Source organism: Schistocerca piceifrons, chromosome 7 (genome assembly GCF_021461385.2).
Source record: "Schistocerca piceifrons isolate TAMUIC-IGC-003096 chromosome 7, iqSchPice1.1, whole genome shotgun sequence".
NCBI lineage: Eukaryota > Metazoa > Arthropoda > Insecta > Orthoptera > Acrididae > Schistocerca > Schistocerca piceifrons.
The window spans coordinates 453683178-453700153 of NC_060144.1; the positions used below are offsets into that span (position 1 = coordinate 453683178).

Genomic DNA, 16976 nt, shown 5'->3' on the forward strand with positions numbered 1-16976 from the left:
ACCCACACAGACTAAATCTTGTTAGCTCCTTTTGTAGAATATCCACAGTGGTGTCTTCTTATTCAAAATTATGTTAACAACTGGCAGCTAACCCTGGAGTCGGTTGTTTACAATCATCCCATGTTCCCACATGAAAAATTTTCTTAGATTTCCGCTTTTATGGTTGCGAAATGTACACAGTGTTTCATTATAAATTCTTTCTGCCTCTGTCAGTTCCTACGAGAGATCTGATGTCACTTCCAATTAATCGGATTTTTGCTATCGAGTGAGGTTTCGCAACGAATTCTCTTACGGCTACAACGACTAGCATACCAGAGTAATCAAGGCTCATGTAATCGACACTGCATCCATGCTGTTGAGATAAATACGTTCCTTGCCTTATTAAGCAGAACTACAGCGTCATGGACGATGAGATTATCCATTAACCAGTTTCCATCTACAGCAGGGACAACCAAGAATTCGGTTCGTGATCCACACCCTGGCACAGGGGTCATAGTGCTCGTCATCACTGCATACTTCCCCCACCACCACGCCAAGCTGTCTGAGCGTGAGGATGGGGAAGAGGTGGAAACTGCGAATTCGCTGCATTTAACTGACAGTGCATTCGCACTGCATACGACTTGGTTTTATATTTCACATTTCTCAACAACATAGCCCCCAAACAAAACAGATTATCAGTATTATTTAATTATTTTTAGCGCGCTGAAGACATATATAATCGTTATCTGGTACAAACTGTCGACATACAGACAGAATCCTACAATTTCACTCATATTGGCATATAATCATGACTTACTTAGTTTCATAATCAAGAAAGATCTTTCACATATATATGTCGATAGAAATACTGTAGCACTTTAACAACCTCATTATGGACAGTGGGAAACTCTACCTGAGGAAAGCAATTTAGACGTCCTGGACAGTTTTAACGTAAAAGGATTTATCACTGAAATGGGAATTACCTTACATGTTAATCAGTTACATCAAATACCATAAGGCCACTTTCAAGCCGGCCTGTGTGGCCGCGTGGTTCTAGGCGCTTCAGTCTGGAATCGCGCGACTGCTACGGTCGCAGGTTCGAATCCTGCCTCGGGCATGGATGTGTGTGATATCCTTAGGTTAGTTAGGTTTAAGTAGTTCTAAGTTCTGGGGGACTTATGACCTCAGATGTTGAGTCCCATGGTGCTCAGAGCCATTTTTGAGCCACTTTCAAGTGAAACGGAAACAACTCGAAGATTGACAGTGTGCTCGAACCAATCCTTTCAAAGCCACACTGAATTCTTCAAACCTCGCGTTTTCTTTAACGGCACTGAGCTTAGTGAACTGGACTGTGTTTACAGAATGTGTCCCTTCTGTAAGGCGACATTATTTTTAAATGCATCCCCATCAAAGCAGAAATAAGTTGTTCCTCACCTTGCAATGTCTTAATGCCGTCATTGTGCAGTCAAGTCCACTTAAAAGCCCGCCGCTGTGGCCGAGCGGTTGTAGGCGCTTCAGTCCCGAACCGCGCTGCTGCTACGGTCGCAGGTTCGAATCCTGCCTCGAGCATGGATGTGTGTGATGTCCTTAGGTTAGTTAGGTTTAAGTAGTTCTGAGTCTAGGGGACTGATGACCTCAGATATAAGTCCCGTAGTGCTTAGAGCCATTTGAACCATCCACTTAAAATGTGAGGTATGCCACCTATTCTGGATGTTCTAATTTTCGTTGCTGTACTTCTTTTTCCTTCATAAATTCAACAATAGCGAGTTTTAAATAAAAAAATCGTTCTAGGCACACTCCTTGACTTAACCAACTCCGCAGTAATATACACACATGAAAAAAGGTTTTGTATCACCTCGGTTCCGAGAGTTCCGGAACCTGTACAGAAAATTGGAATAGAGATCAACACAAACATCATTTCCGCCATTTTTATTGCTCATGAAAACCACACATTGCATGTTGTACCACCATACAGCGAGACTTTCAGAGTTGGTGGTCCAGATTGCTGCTTACACCGGTACCTCTAATACCCAGTAGCACGTCCTCTTCCATTGATGCATGCCTGTATTCGTCGTGGCATACTATCCACAAGTTCATTAAGGCACTGTTGGTCCAGATTGTCCCACTCCTCAATGTCGACTCGGCGTACATCCCTCACAGTGGTTGTGGATCACGTCGTCCATAAACAGCCCTTTCCAATCTGTCCCAGGCATGTTCGATAGGGTTCATGTCTGGAGAACATGCTGGCCACTCTAGTAGAGCGATGCCGTTGTCCTGAAGGAAGTCATTCACACGATGTACACGATGGGGGTGCGAATTGCCATCCATGAAGACGAATTCCTTGCCACTATGCTGCCGATATGGTTGCACTATTGGTCGGAGGATGGCATTCACGTATCGTACAGCTGTTACGGCGCCTTTCATGACCACCAGCGGCGACGTCGGCCCCACATAATGCCACCCCAAAACAACAGGGAACCTCCACCTCGCTGCACTCGTTGGGCAGCGTGTCTAAGATGTTCAGCCTGACCGGGTTGCCTCCAAACACGTCTCTGACGATTGTCTGGTTGAAGGCAGATGCGACACTCATTGGTGAAGAAAACGTGATGCCAATCCTGAGCGGTCCATTCGGCATATTGTTGGGCCCATCTGTACCGTGCTGCATGGTGTCGTGGTTGCAAAAATGGACGTCGCCATGGACGTCGGGAGTGAAGCTGCGCTCATGCAGCCTATTGTTCATGAGTCGTAACACGACGTCCTGTGGCTGCACGAAAAGCATTATTCTACATTATGCCGGTGCTGTCAGGGTTCCTCTGAGCCATAATCCGTAGGTAGCGGTCATCCATAGCAGCAGTAGCCTTTGGGCGACCTCAGCGAGGCATGTCATCGACAGTTGCTGTCTCTCTGTATATCCTCCATGTACGAACAACATTGCTTTGCTTCACTCCGAGACGCCTGGACACTTCCCTTGTTGAGAGCCCTTCCTGGCACAAAGTAACAATGCGGACGCGATGGAACCGCGGTACTGACTGTCCAGGCATGGTTGAACTACAGACAATACGAGCCGTGTACACCTTCTTCCTGGTGGAATGACTTGAACTGATCGGCTGTCGGACCCCCTCTGTCTAATAGGCGCTGCTCATGCATGGTTGTTTATATACTGGGCGGGTTTAGTGACATTTCTCAATAGTAAAAGGGGCTGTGTCTGTGATACAATATCCACAGTCAACGTCTATCTTCAGGAGTTCTGTGAACCGGAATGATGCAAAACTTGTTTTGATGTGTGAATGAAGTCCCCACACTCTCCTTTCAGTTCCATTGAAAAGTGTGACAAGTGATAGTGAAGAATTGTGTGTGACATGAAGAATTTTACTAGTCATACCACCAATTTCTTTAAATGCTGCAAGCCTGCAAATTTAGCACAAAGTGCTTCTTGATGTACAGAACAATGAATCGTTGTAATTTTTTGCTCTCTCATTGTCAACTGAATCTCTAAATTAATTCTGCAGGATACTTTAATATCATTTCATAGGAAATTTGCAGTACTACTACAGAATATACATTGAGAAATCTCATCCCTCTATTATGTCATTCCCGCTCATTTTTAAAAGCTTGTGTCAATAGATAAATAGACTACCTCTTTTTGCACAAACAGCCACTGGACCTGAACTGGTCCTTCATACCATGAACAAATAGAGGAAGGTGAACGGCACTGACACCGCGATTCTGCCGAACTGAAGACAGTGAGTCGGCCGAAAAATGCCACACCGCAATATTAAATGAAATGTTACGCTGTACCGAGTTCTTCCAGGAAGGATCGACCAAAGCGCCGGCCGCTGTGGCCGAGCGGTTCTAGACGCTTCAGTCCGGAACCGCGCTGCTGCTACGGTCGCAGGTTCGAATCCTGCCTCGGGTATAGATGTGTGTGATGTCCTTATGTTAGTTAGGTTTAGGTAGTTTTAAGTCTAAGGGACTGATGACCTCAGATGATAAATGCCCTAGTGCTTAGAGCCATTTGAACCATTTTTTCGACCCACACGATGCCCGCACACCCGGCCCACGCGCAGTTTGGCACATTGTGGTTGGCCCTGGTCTACAGCTTGCATGATCGAGTCGCAGAAACCTAGAATCCGAGGAAAGACATTTACGTCTAACGGCTGCTCCTATGGCGCTCTTAATGACCGACCCCTCTTGGAGAGTACTTGGTGCAGTTCCTTAAAACCCTTCCTTCCCACGCGATTTTAAACTTAAGATTGAAGAGCTTCTCTCAGTGAGTTCCGTAATATATTTCAAGACGTAGGTATCCATGTAATACTTCTGTTGGAGACCTGGCTCCAACCAAGTATTCCCACAAGTTCAGTAAACCTAGACTGCTACGTCTTTTTAAGACACGACAGATGTTTTCGTCGAGGGGATGGAGTAGGGGTGAACATTTCATTTTTCACCTACTGTGCTTCATAAATCCAACAATAATGAAGATAAAAACTGGAATATATGTTCATAGAGATAAAATCCCTTACCAGGAAGTGCATGTATGCGTCCTCTACAAACATCCTAAAGTAGACGAGTTTTCTGGCTTTGAAACGACTCTTTCAAGTCTCGAATCGACATAGGAGCATGTAATTATAGCTAGACAATAGTCAGTCCAGTGTGAAATTTAATCGGATGCTTTCTTCTCCAAACATGTCGCTACTTCAGTTTGGTCCTACCCATCACACGAAAAACAGTCACACTCTCATGGTTATATTTGCAACGAAATCCTAAAACAGAGTAATTTGTGCCTCTCAAATATCTGCACCTGGCATCTCTGCTCATGGCATAATTTTCATGTCGTAGTCGCTAGAATGTCCCAGAAATAAAACCGCAACTGACTGCAAACCGAGACTTCAAACACAATAATTTATCTCAATTTGCAAGTGAGGCGCAAGAAATAGTGTTGGGGACGTCTTCTACTCCATTCCCGAGCATAAACGAAAAACTAGTTTGCTAACGAACTTACTCAGCTGTATGACGAGTATGCCCCCCTGAATATTGGAAAAGTGAGAAGGAAAACTGCACTCAGCTAACTGAAGAACTAAAACAGCTCATTAATCTCAGACATGCTGCACATCGGGTATAAAAACTATGTTCCTCGCGTGAAAATCATATGCTAGCAGAAACGGAACAGAGTCAGTCAAGCTGTGAGGAATGCAAAACTCAGGTATGCCGATACATTAACCGACAACGGAAATAAACCAGTAGTCCTGTGGAAAATCCTGCGTGGTCTTGGTACAGACAAAGTAAAAGCTGCAGCTTATTCCATTGCCTTATCCGTTGAACTGAATCGGTACTTCCCACTGTCTACAACAACAACTGAACCACCAACGAAACAGAACTTCATTAATTACTTCACGGGGTAAACAACTGTAGCCACGAAAAATTCCATCCAGAGAATGTTACTTGCCACACCGTCAAAAGAACCATCACGCATATCAGATCAGTATCTACTGCACACGATGGCATCACAGTCCAAATGATGAAGCTTATTATGGACCCACTACTGCCCACGATAACTGATATCTTCAACCACTCCTCAACCACAAGCGTTTTTCCTGAGGCCTTGAACCAGAAACTAGTTAAGCCATTACCTAAAAAGGACGCTGTCACAGTATCAGCTGATTACCGACCTACTTGTATACTGCTGTACTGTCCAATGCCTTAGAATGCACAGTCCGCGACAAGCTAAAAAACTAATTTCAAACAAACTACTAGATCAATACTAATCAGGCTTCTGTAAACATCAAAGCACAACATATGCCTTAATAAAGGTAACAGACGACCTGAAGCTTGTTATGGATGCACAAGAGGCAACTATCACGTGCTTCTTAGACTTCAATAAAGCCTTTGACATTGTCGGCTATGACATTTTACTTGCTAAACTTAGTAGCCTAAATTTCTTGCCAAGTGCAGTGCAAACATAAATATAGCCAAAGCCTTGCAGACAAACAAAAATTACGCGAAGCGAAATGTAGTGTGAGGAGGGCTATGCGAGAGGCGTTCAATGAATTCGAAAGTAAAGTTCTATGTACTGACTTGGCAGAAAATCCTAAGAAATTATGGTCTTATGTCAAAGCGGTAGGTGGATCAAAACAAAATGTCCAGACACTCTGTGACCAAAATGGTACTGAAACAGAGGATGACAGACTAAAGGCCGAAATACTAAATGTCTTTTCCCAAAGTTGTTTCACAGAGGAAGATTGCACTGTAGTTCCTTCTCTAGATTGTCGCACAGATGACAAAATGGTAGATATCGAAATAGACGACAGAGGGATAGAGAAACAATTAAAATCGCTCAAAAGAGGAAAGGCCTCTGGACCTGATGGGATACCAGTTCAATTTTACACAGAGTACGCGAAGGAACTTGCCCCCCTTCTTGCAGCGGTGTACCGTAGGTCTCTAGAAGAGCGTAGCGTTCCAAAGGATTGGAAAAGGGCACAGGTCATCCCCGTTTTCAAGAAGGGACGTCGAACAGATGTGCAGAACTATAGACCTATATCTCTAACGTCGATCAGTTGCAGAATTTTGGAACACGTATTGTGTTCGAGTATAATGACTTTTCTGGAGACTAGAAATCTACTCTGTAGGAATCAGCATGGGTTTCGAAAAAGACGGTCATGTGAAACCCAGCTCGCGCTATTCGTCCACGAGACTCAGAGGGCCATAGACACGGGTTCACAGGTAGATGCCGTGTTTCTTGACTTCCGCAAGGCGTTCGATACAGTTCCCCACAGTCGTTTAATGAACAAAGTAAGAGCATATGGACTATCAGACCAATTGTGTGATTGGATTGAGGAGTTCCTAGATAACAGGACGCAGCATGTTATTCTCAATGGAGAGAAGTCTTCCGAAGTAAGAGTGATTTCAGGTGTGCCGCAGGGGAGTGTCATAGGACCGTTGCTATTCACAATATACATAAATGACCTGGTGGATGACATCGGAAGTTCACTGAGGCTTTTTGCAGATGATGCTGTGGTGTACCGAGAGGTTGTAACAATGGAAAATTGTATTGAAATGCAGGAGGATCTGCAGCGAATTGACGCATGGTGCAGGGAATGGCAATTGAATCTCAATGTAGACAAGTGTAATGTGCTGCGAATATACAGAAAGATAGATCCTTTATCATTTAGCTACAAAATAGCAGGTCAGCAACTGGAAGCAGTTAATACCATAAATTATCTGGGAGTATGCATTAGGAGTGATTTAAAATGGAATGATCATATAATGTTGATCGTCGGTAAAGCAGATGCCAGACTGAGATTCATTGGAAGAATCCTAAGGAAATGCAATCCGAAAACAAAGGAAGTAGGTTACAGTACGCTTGTTCGCCCACTGCTTGAATACTGCTCAGCAGTGTGGGATCCATACCAGATAGGGTTGATAGAAGAGATAGAGAAGATCCAACGGAGAGCAGCGCGCTTCGTTACAGGATCATTTAGTAATCGCGAAAGCGTTACGGAGATGATAGATAAACTCCAGTGGAAGACTCTGCAGGAGAGACGCTCAGTAGCTCGGTACGGGCTTTTATTGAAGTTTCGAGAACATACCTTCACCGAAGAGTCAAGCAGTATATTGCTCCCTCCTACGTATATCTCGCGAAGAGACCATGAGGATAAAACCAGAGAGATTAGAGCCCACACAGAGGCATACCGACAGTCCTTCTTTCCACGAACAATACGAGACTGGAATAGAAGGGAGAACCGATAGAGGTACTGAAGGTACCCTCCGCCACACACCGTCAGGTGGCTTGCGGAGTATGGACGTAGATGTAGATGTAGATGGTTTCGCTCATACATGACGTCTAGCCATCGATTCATCATGTCCTGCACTGTAAAGTCACAATGGAGACAAGTAGCTTCAGGAATCACCAGGGTTCGGTATTAGATCCTGAATTCTTTTCATTGTGATGTGTCATCAGTTTTGTCCTACTGCAAATGCCGTATGTGAGCTGATAACCTTTAGTTGTATCTAAATTAAAAACCAATAAACCTGAAGACAGCTATAGAGAATCTCAACATCGACCTGTGTGCATTATCAAGTTAAAGCTCAACCCATACCAAACCCAAACGGTACTGATTGGTTATTCTGGGCTCATTAACATGAACTATCGGGAATCCACATCATCTTTAATCCTAAATGGGACAAATATCAACTTCTCTCCTTTAACAAAGAGTTTAGGTGCAAAAACAGATAAAAGTCCAAATTGGATTGAGCACGTAACTGCAATGTGCAAAAGGCATCAGATCTCTCAAACGCCCTACAAAAATATAAAAAGATCTTCCCTCTTCACCTGGAAAAGAAATCTGTACAGACACTTATACTTACAATTACTGATTACGGTGATGTTATCCTGTAAGGCCTTCGTCAGGAAAGCTCACGGCACCTGGAACTGGTTATGAATACTTATGTTCGTTATATCTGAGATGTTCGACTCTTTGATCGTATTTCACCATCATATGTGTAGATATCCTGGTGTATCCAGACAAGAGCCGAGATTTCCATACCCACTGTCTTCTCTGCTGTCTTATCCACGAACACTGTCCCTCATATCCCTCCTCGACGTTAATGCACTTGTCTGAACAACATAGGAGAAACGCCCGTTCCCACCAGATCAAAATCCTTTCTGTAGTACTCCATCATTCAGCCACTCTCGAAGCCCTGGCGGGTTGGGGATTTTCTCTCCCCGAGGACTGGGTGTTTGTGTTGTTATTATTTCACCATCATCATCATTATCATTCGTGTCAGTGTTTTGATTGTGTAAAAATTGGACTGTGTAAAAATTTGGACTTCGTACGGGCGCTGATGAATGCGCAGTTGAGCGCCCCACTAATCAAAACAGCTCTCGAAGTCCTCAGAAGCAGGAAGCCGACTCTGGAAAAACCTCCCGCATTATATTAGAGAAGTGAATAACGTTCCCAGCTTAAGAAGACAGTTAATGACACGTCTAATAAAGTAACAATAATGACTACCATTGTACCTGTACGCACCCATTACCCTTGTACGTCCCTGTTTCAATCTGATCTTCCATACTTCCCAGTATTCTTAGCTGGTGCAGTCTCCTTAAATTTCCTTTCCCCAGAACTCGCTATATCAGAAAGCATCTACTACGAACACCTCTAAATATTTATTGTATCTGCCACTATAATTATTGTTATTATTGTTATTATTATTATTATTATTATTATCACTATTAGAGGCAGCAGTTGCATTAGTACAAGTACTGCCGGTAATAACTTTATTAGTTGATAGTCGGTATATTTTCTCATACCGTCATTTCACACACTTAATCATTTTAATACTAGTTGTCATATTAAAATTGTTATTTCTTAGCTAATTTTGGTGTAAGAAAGTTACTGTATTTGAGAATCCATGGTCCGACGTAACAGAGGGTCTGATGGCTCTAATTAGATCATGTTAAATAAATAAATATATAATTTTGTTAGTTTGTCTTACATCGCTTGGAAGACAACACTACGTTCTTCCAGCGTGTGCTCTTCACCGACAAAGCAACGTTTACGAACCACTGTTTTGCACATTCACGTGATATGCACTTCTGAGGAGCGGAAAATTAACGGTGGGTCCGTTTTTACATACATGTTGACGCAGTCCAATTTTTTACGCAATCAAATCACTCTCACGAACGTGAAGCGTAAAGCTACGTTGCAGCATCGTAGGAAATTTCGTTGTGGGACCTTCCTTCATCCCAGGGATATTAAATTGAAATACGTATCCTCACTTTCTTACTAACATTCTATTTGTTCTTCTAGAAGAGGTACCATCGGACAAGCGACAGTGTATGTGGTTCCAGCACGACGGCTGTTCGGCTCACTCCTCCCGTGTACCAACGCAACAACTGAATGAAATGTTTCTTGAACGTTGGATAGGACGGAATGCTGTATTATAGTGGCTGGCCAGGTCTCTCGATTTGACTCCTTTTAATTTTTTTCTGCGGTGTGCCCTGAAAGATGTAGTCTTATCATGAAGCCCCAACTACGCCAGACGATAAACGCCACCGAACCGCCACATCACGCAACGGCATATCATTCAAAATACTTTCATCAATTCACTTATTTCTCGAACGTCGATTGCAAATGTGTCTCGCAGACGATGGTAAACAATTTGAGCACATACTGTAGTTAAGAAAAGTATATATTGTGTATAACATGTCGTCAGTCATGCAGAATAAACTTTTTAGTATATTTAAAGTGAATTCTGTCTAATTACAATGTCGAGTACTACTTATAGACACATTTGTCTGACGGCAGGTGGTCTACTTTAAGAAGCATTCAGAACTCTCCAGGCGAAGAAGGGTCAGGGAACTTTTTTTTTTCAAATCTAAGGAAGTTAATACAATAGTTTCCTTTTTCCCTTGAGTAAAGTTGTTTGTGGTTATGAAGCATGAATGACGTTTCTGTATCGGTGTTGACAACTGAGCAGCAACAGAGATGGTTTAAATAGGAAACTGCATGACGAAACTGTAAATCTTTCCACAAAAAACCTGGAAACGTAGACACATTTGTAATAGTTTTCCTAAGCTCCATCTCATGCACCAGAAACTAGAATATGTCATAGTCCTAAATAAAAAAAAATCATCATATACAGGGTGACAACTATTGAACTACATGAAATAAAATCATTCTAACTTCTGAATGGTTTGCGTTAGGACGTTCAAACTGCACGGTTGGTCGCGGGATATGGTGGGAATTAGTATGCGATGTACGGTTTGGTTTAGCGACGAAACCCACTTTCATTTGGATGGGTTCGTCAATCTGCAAAATTGGAGCATTTAGAGGACTGAGAAACAGCATTTCGCGATCAAGAACTCTCTTCATCCTCAACAGGTGACTGTGTGGTGAGCAATGTCCAGTCATGGAATAATCGGTGCCAATTTCTTGATGGCACGGTGACTACCGAACGGTACGTGGTTTTCGGAAGATGATTTCATTCCCATTATCCAAAGTGACCCTGATTTCGAAAAGATGTGATGCATGCAAGACGGAGCTCGACCTCCCTGAAGCAGGAGAGTGCTTGATGTCCTGGAGGAGCACTTCAGGGACCGCATTTTGGCTCCGAGATACCCAGCGGTCGCTGGCATGGACCTTGATTGGCCGCCATATTCTCCGTATCGGAACACATGCGACTCCTTTTTGTGTAGCTCTATTAAAGATAAGGTGTACTGCAATAACCCCAAAACCACAGCTGAGCTGAAAACGGCTATTCGGGAGGTCATCGACAGCATCGATGTTCCGACAAATTTTGCTATTCGTCTGCGCTACATCATCACCAATGATGGTAGACATGCCGAACAAGTCATAACCTAAATCCGAATATCTGTAGTGGTGTTTACATGTTGAATAAAGGGTGTGCTCGCCCTAGTTTGTAACTAGTTTGCGTTTTTGTTCATATAGTTCAATAATGGTCACCCTGTATCTATGTCGCGCTAGGAAATGAGGCTTTATCTTAGTAGCGTAGGCCTGTCTTGCTACATGTGTCGACGGAGTCTCGCGTGAGAGCTATGCTTGGTGGTGTTTACATTGTAATAGCTGACTCTAGCCTCGAGTAGTAAAACTACCTTAGGCTACCGTAGACTATCATAAGCAAGCGTAGATTACGGTAGCTTTCCTAGTAGCTTTAGTCAGTTAAAAGTCGCACCTGCGGTACTGTAAGTTAGGTGTGTGTGTTGCATACCTATCGGGCATTACCTCATAACGATCGCTTTCTTTACGTATGCTGTCAGCGTCTTAGATTCCCCTAAAAACCTGAAGCGGTGAACAGCCCAGAAACTGAGTGAAGATATGTGGAGGGTGGGGTAACTACATCTACATCCACACTCCGCAAGCCACCTGACGGTGTGTGGCGGAGAGTACCATGAGTACCTCTATCGGTCCTCCCTTCTCATCTTGTATGCTCCTACAACCACTCAACTACGGCATCTTCCCATACACAACAGCATTATCGGCAAACAACTCGGACTGCTGCCCGCCCTGTCCACCGGATCATTTACGTATATAGAAAATAATACCAGTCCTAGTGCATGCCTGCCGACATCCTTGTATCTGATGAACACTCACTATTGATGACAACATACTGGGTACTATTACTTAAGGAGTCTTCGAGCCATGCACACAGGTGGGAACCTATTCCATATGCTTGTATCTTTGTTAACAGTTAGCAGCGAGGCACTGTGTCACACACTTCCGTGTTAAGGAATCTGCATGTCGTTCTTCATCCACAGTTCGTGGTATAGCGTGTGAGAAAAGGGAAAGTTGAGTTTCCATATCAATGCTTTCTAATTCATACTGACTCATGGACATAGCTTCTCAATCACAAGGAAATTTATTATATTCAGATTCTGAATATGTTCAAGAACTCTGAAGCAAATGGAGGTTCAGGATATTGGTCTGTAATTTAGCAGGTCCATTCCATTACCCCTCTTGTATACAGGAGTCACCTGCACTTTTTACTAGTCGCTTGGGACTGCGTGGTAACGGCGAAGAACAATACATTTAGTAATGGGTGTGAGATTTACTATAAATACTTGCAACTACAATTCAACACACTGTGTGAAAGTTATGTACTGGATCCCCTCTCATCTACATCTATTCTCCGCAAGCCATCCAACGGTGTGTGGCGGAGGGCACTTTACGTGCCACTGTCATAACCTCCCTTTCCTGTTCCAGTCGCGTATGGTTCGCGGGAAGAACGACTGTCTGAAAGCCTCCGTGCGCGCTCTAATCTCTCTAATTTTACATTCGTGATCTCCTCGGGAGGTATAAGTAGGGGGAAGCAATATATTCGATACCTCATCCAGAAACGCACCCTCTCGAAACCTGGACAGCAAGCTACATCGCGATCCAGAACGCCTCTCTTGCAGAGTCTGCCACTTGAGTTTGTTAAACATCTCCGTAACGCTATCACAGTTACCAAATAACCCTGTGACGAAACGCGCCGCTCTTCTTTGGATCTTCTCTATCTCATCCGTCAACCCGATCTGGTACGGATCCCACACTGTTGAGCAATACTCAAGTATAGGTCGAACGAGTGTTTTGTAAGCCACCTCCTTTGTTGATGGAATACATTTTCTAAGGACTCTCCCAATGAATCTCAACCTGGTACCCGCCTTACCAACAATTAATTTTATATTATCATTCCACTCCAAATCGCTCCGCACGCATACTCCCAGATATTTTACAGAAGTAACTGCTTCCAGTGTTTGTTCCGCTATCATATAATCATACAATAAAGGATCCTTCTTTCTATGTATTCGCAATACATTACATTTGTCTATGTTAAGGGTCAGTTGCCACGCCCTGCACCAAGTGTCTATCCGCTGCAGATCTTCCTGCATTTCGCTACAATTTTCTAATGCTGCAACTTCTCTGTATACTACAGCATCATCCGCGAAAAGCCACATGGAACTTCCGACACTATCTACTAGGTCATTTATATATATCGTGAAAAGCAATGGTCCCATAACACTCCCCTGTGGCACGCCAGAGGTTACTTTAACGTCTGTAGACGTCTCTCCATTGATAACAACATGCTGTGTTCTGTTTGCTAAAAACTCTTCAATCCAGCCACACAGCTGGTCTGATATTCCGTAGGCTCTTACTTTGTTTATCAGGCGACAGTGCGGAACTGTATCGAACGCCTTCCGGAAGTCAAGAAAAATAGCATCTACCTGAGAGCCTGTATCTAATATTTTCTGGGTCTCATGAACAAATAAAGCGAGTTGGGTCTCACACGATCGCTGTTTCCGGAATCCACGTTGATTCTGGGTTTCCAAAAACGACATGATACTCGAGCAAAAAACATGTTCTAAAATTCTACAACAGATCGACGTCAGAGATAAAGGTCTATAGTTTTGCGCATCTGCTCTACTACATTTGGCTTCTCTACCAGTGAAATTGTTATTAGCACAATCAGATTTTTTGCTTTCACATTTGTTGGCTTTGCTAACTCTCAACCCATCTCCACCTCCCAACCTCACCTAGTCCTCAGGCTACGCTACAGATTAGTCTGTCACCACAACCAAAATATTCAAGGAGCGGAGGGGGGCGGGGAACCTACGGAACGCTTTTGTTCTGCATAGTTATCCTCCTGTAAGCCTGTTTATAGCAAATTTGAAACTGCCAATGTTTAAATCAAATTTTATTCGAAATTTATTGATTTGTAACGCGAAACAGAATATCTAGTAAAAATAAAGAAAACAATGCAGATTTATCACAAAGCGTTAGAAAACGCAATTCCCTCAACAAAAAGGTAACATAAAAAACGTAAAACAAAATTATATCAAACATCACCTCAATATTTCGTCGAACTTATATAAAACATGTTTCTTTTATTCATAAATAAATTTCGAATTTACCAATAATAACAGGAAACCCTTGCTTTCGTCATGATGAACAAGAATAATTATACATATTTTTTGTGCTGGTGTATGCAGACTGTACTTGCGTCAAAAGTAATTGCTTTGGTTATATAAAAGAGCTGAAGTTAAAGCGATCAACTAATATTTATTACTTATTAAATGCAATTTATGTTTTGTAACGATATAAAATACGCAATGGACTAACACTAAATGAAATGCGGTTCTAATTATGCGCAAAACTCAAAAAAGGACAAAGAGAAGTCGTCATTTACCAGTTTCTCTCTTACACATTCATTTATGTTTCTAACCAACCAGTGCTACCAATACTACCGGTAATCCTACAATTTACTACGTCATACGTCATTTACATAGCGTACCAAAACTACCGAACAATAGTTTTAGTAGCTCTGCTTTGATCACATTGCTTTCCAATTTTGGTGCATCTCCTGGATGTTCAACCTCAACTTTAACAATTATATCGTTGTGTTCGTCTTTTCAAGCGCTTTCGGACGCCGTTAAAAATAGTATATCACTCTGTTTAAAAAATCATACTTGCTTCAATACCTCTAGCAATACAAGAAAAGACACTTCATCACACACCAAATTACATGCCGCTTAGCGTACTCCCATTTGCCGAAATCCTAGTTTCGATACATAGAACCGTTCACGAAACAAGACGGCTTACATGACTCACCCTACATACTGCACTCGAATAAAATGTACATGTTTGAGTTCTTTCCATATTCCATATGCTTGTCTAAGTAGAATCTATGGCATATGAATCAAGCAATGTAATGCAAGAAAAGACGTAATCGTATCCGTAGCGCCGGTTCGAGAACATTTTTCTACACAAGCGGCGTTTTATTTCCTGCATCCCGTACCGTACAGAATGGGAAGACACCATAATATTTGCTACAATGGAAAGTACCCTCTGCCATGCTTTTCACAGCTGCAGAGTATGGATGTAGGTAGATCAGATGATATTTTTCTGTTCCGTAGCACGCTTGCATTTGCCTCTCTGCGCAGCCTCCTTTTATTGTTTTGGCTCGAATCCCACTGGCGAGTTACACGTGTGCTGAGCGAACAGTTGACAGTCGGCACTTCGCGTCTACGGCAGGGCAGACATGCGTGATTGAGCATGCTTGGTGTTTGTGCTGCTGCTTTACCTTAGGGCGCGGGCGGCAGAGCTGAGCCGGGCTCGCTGCTTGCTGGCTGCAGACTAGTTCCCACTGGCGGCCGCGCGGCGCGCCACTGCCCACGCTCCCACCACACCGCTGCGCCTCCGACCAATCCAAAACACGATAAATTTAGCAGCGACGAAACGACGGTGGTTGCAAAATGAGAGCGCTAAATGTTCTCTATTCGCTTGTCAAACGGTCAGCTCTATGAGTTTCAGACATTCATGCCCGAAACCAAGAAGCAAAATTACTACGAGTAGTAACACCATTTCGTACATCTCAGGTTCATTAGCTCAAGTGTTGGCTCGTATTTTGGCAACGATCTCATTCTTACTAAAGTTGGTGCAGAACCGTACCGAGGTGATCATGCACCCATTTAACAGAACTGCCAAAGCTAACCCCCCCCCCCCCGATACTATCAGCCGGCCGAAGTGGCCGTGCGGTTAAAGGCGCTACAGTCTGGAACCGCAAGACCACTACGGTCGCAGGTTCGAATCCTGCCTCGGGCATGGATGTCTGTGATGTCCTTAGGTTAGTTAGGTTTAAGTAGTTCTAAGTTCTAGGGGACTAATGACCTCAGCAGTTGAGTCCCATAGTGCTCAGAGCCATTTTTTAGCCGATACTATCGGCAATTTTTTATACGCGGATTTAGTAAATCATGTTGGCAACATTGTTCGTTGTTCGTAGACCCGTGTATACTAGCCGCGAACATTTCTACATAATAAGTATGGAAAGTATTCGCACCGTCTGCTACACTGAACAGACAATAAACATTTCACATTATGTAACCCTTCAGGCTTTCTCGGCGAGATCTTGACATGTGGAATAATCGGGTCTACTGCCGGATGTTTGTGTCGCTCGGGTACAATATTTCGGCCACGTAACTCGTTGCCTTCTTCAGGTGCTACCTGAAGAAGACTACAGTCTCAGGTAGCACCTGAAGAAGGCAACGAGTTACGTGGCCGAAATACTGTGCCAGAGCGACACAAATATCCGGCAGTAGACCCGATTATTCCACATGTCATTTCACATTATGTTTCTGCATAATAAGTATGGAAAGTATTTGCACTGTCTGCTACGCTGAACAGACAGCAAACACTTCGCATTATGTTTTCGCATCAAGAACTACGCGATGGCGAGTAAAGAGGAAGAATTAATTATATGTGTGCAGCATTAATAATACTCGACGAAATAAGCATACGATGAAAACGACTTAGTCGTCGTCGGTGGACAAGAACGTATTACAGAAGATGTGGCGGGAATGACATGCTGTGTGAGCTGAATTTGGAAGATAGTTCTAGTTTTCGTAACTTAACTAGGATGTCGTCGTCCGATTTTGAAATTCTAATGAATATTATAGGGCCAGCTGTTTCAAAGAAAAATACTTATTTCAGAAAAGTAAGTCCCGTGAG

The 16976-nt window shown here is 43.2% G+C and overlaps 1 protein-coding gene across 1 annotated transcript in view; it reads right to left on the reverse strand.

Moving 5' to 3' along the window:
* Positions 1 to 15617, reverse strand: part of LOC124805292 — a 304927-nt gene extending 289310 nt beyond the window's left edge. Inside the window, exon 1 of the mRNA XM_047265803.1 lies at positions 15553 to 15617. The gene's annotated coding sequence lies outside the window, so the exon portion shown is untranslated. The remainder of the gene's footprint in view (positions 1 to 15552) is intronic.
* Between the last annotated feature and the right edge of the window lie 1359 nt (positions 15618 to 16976).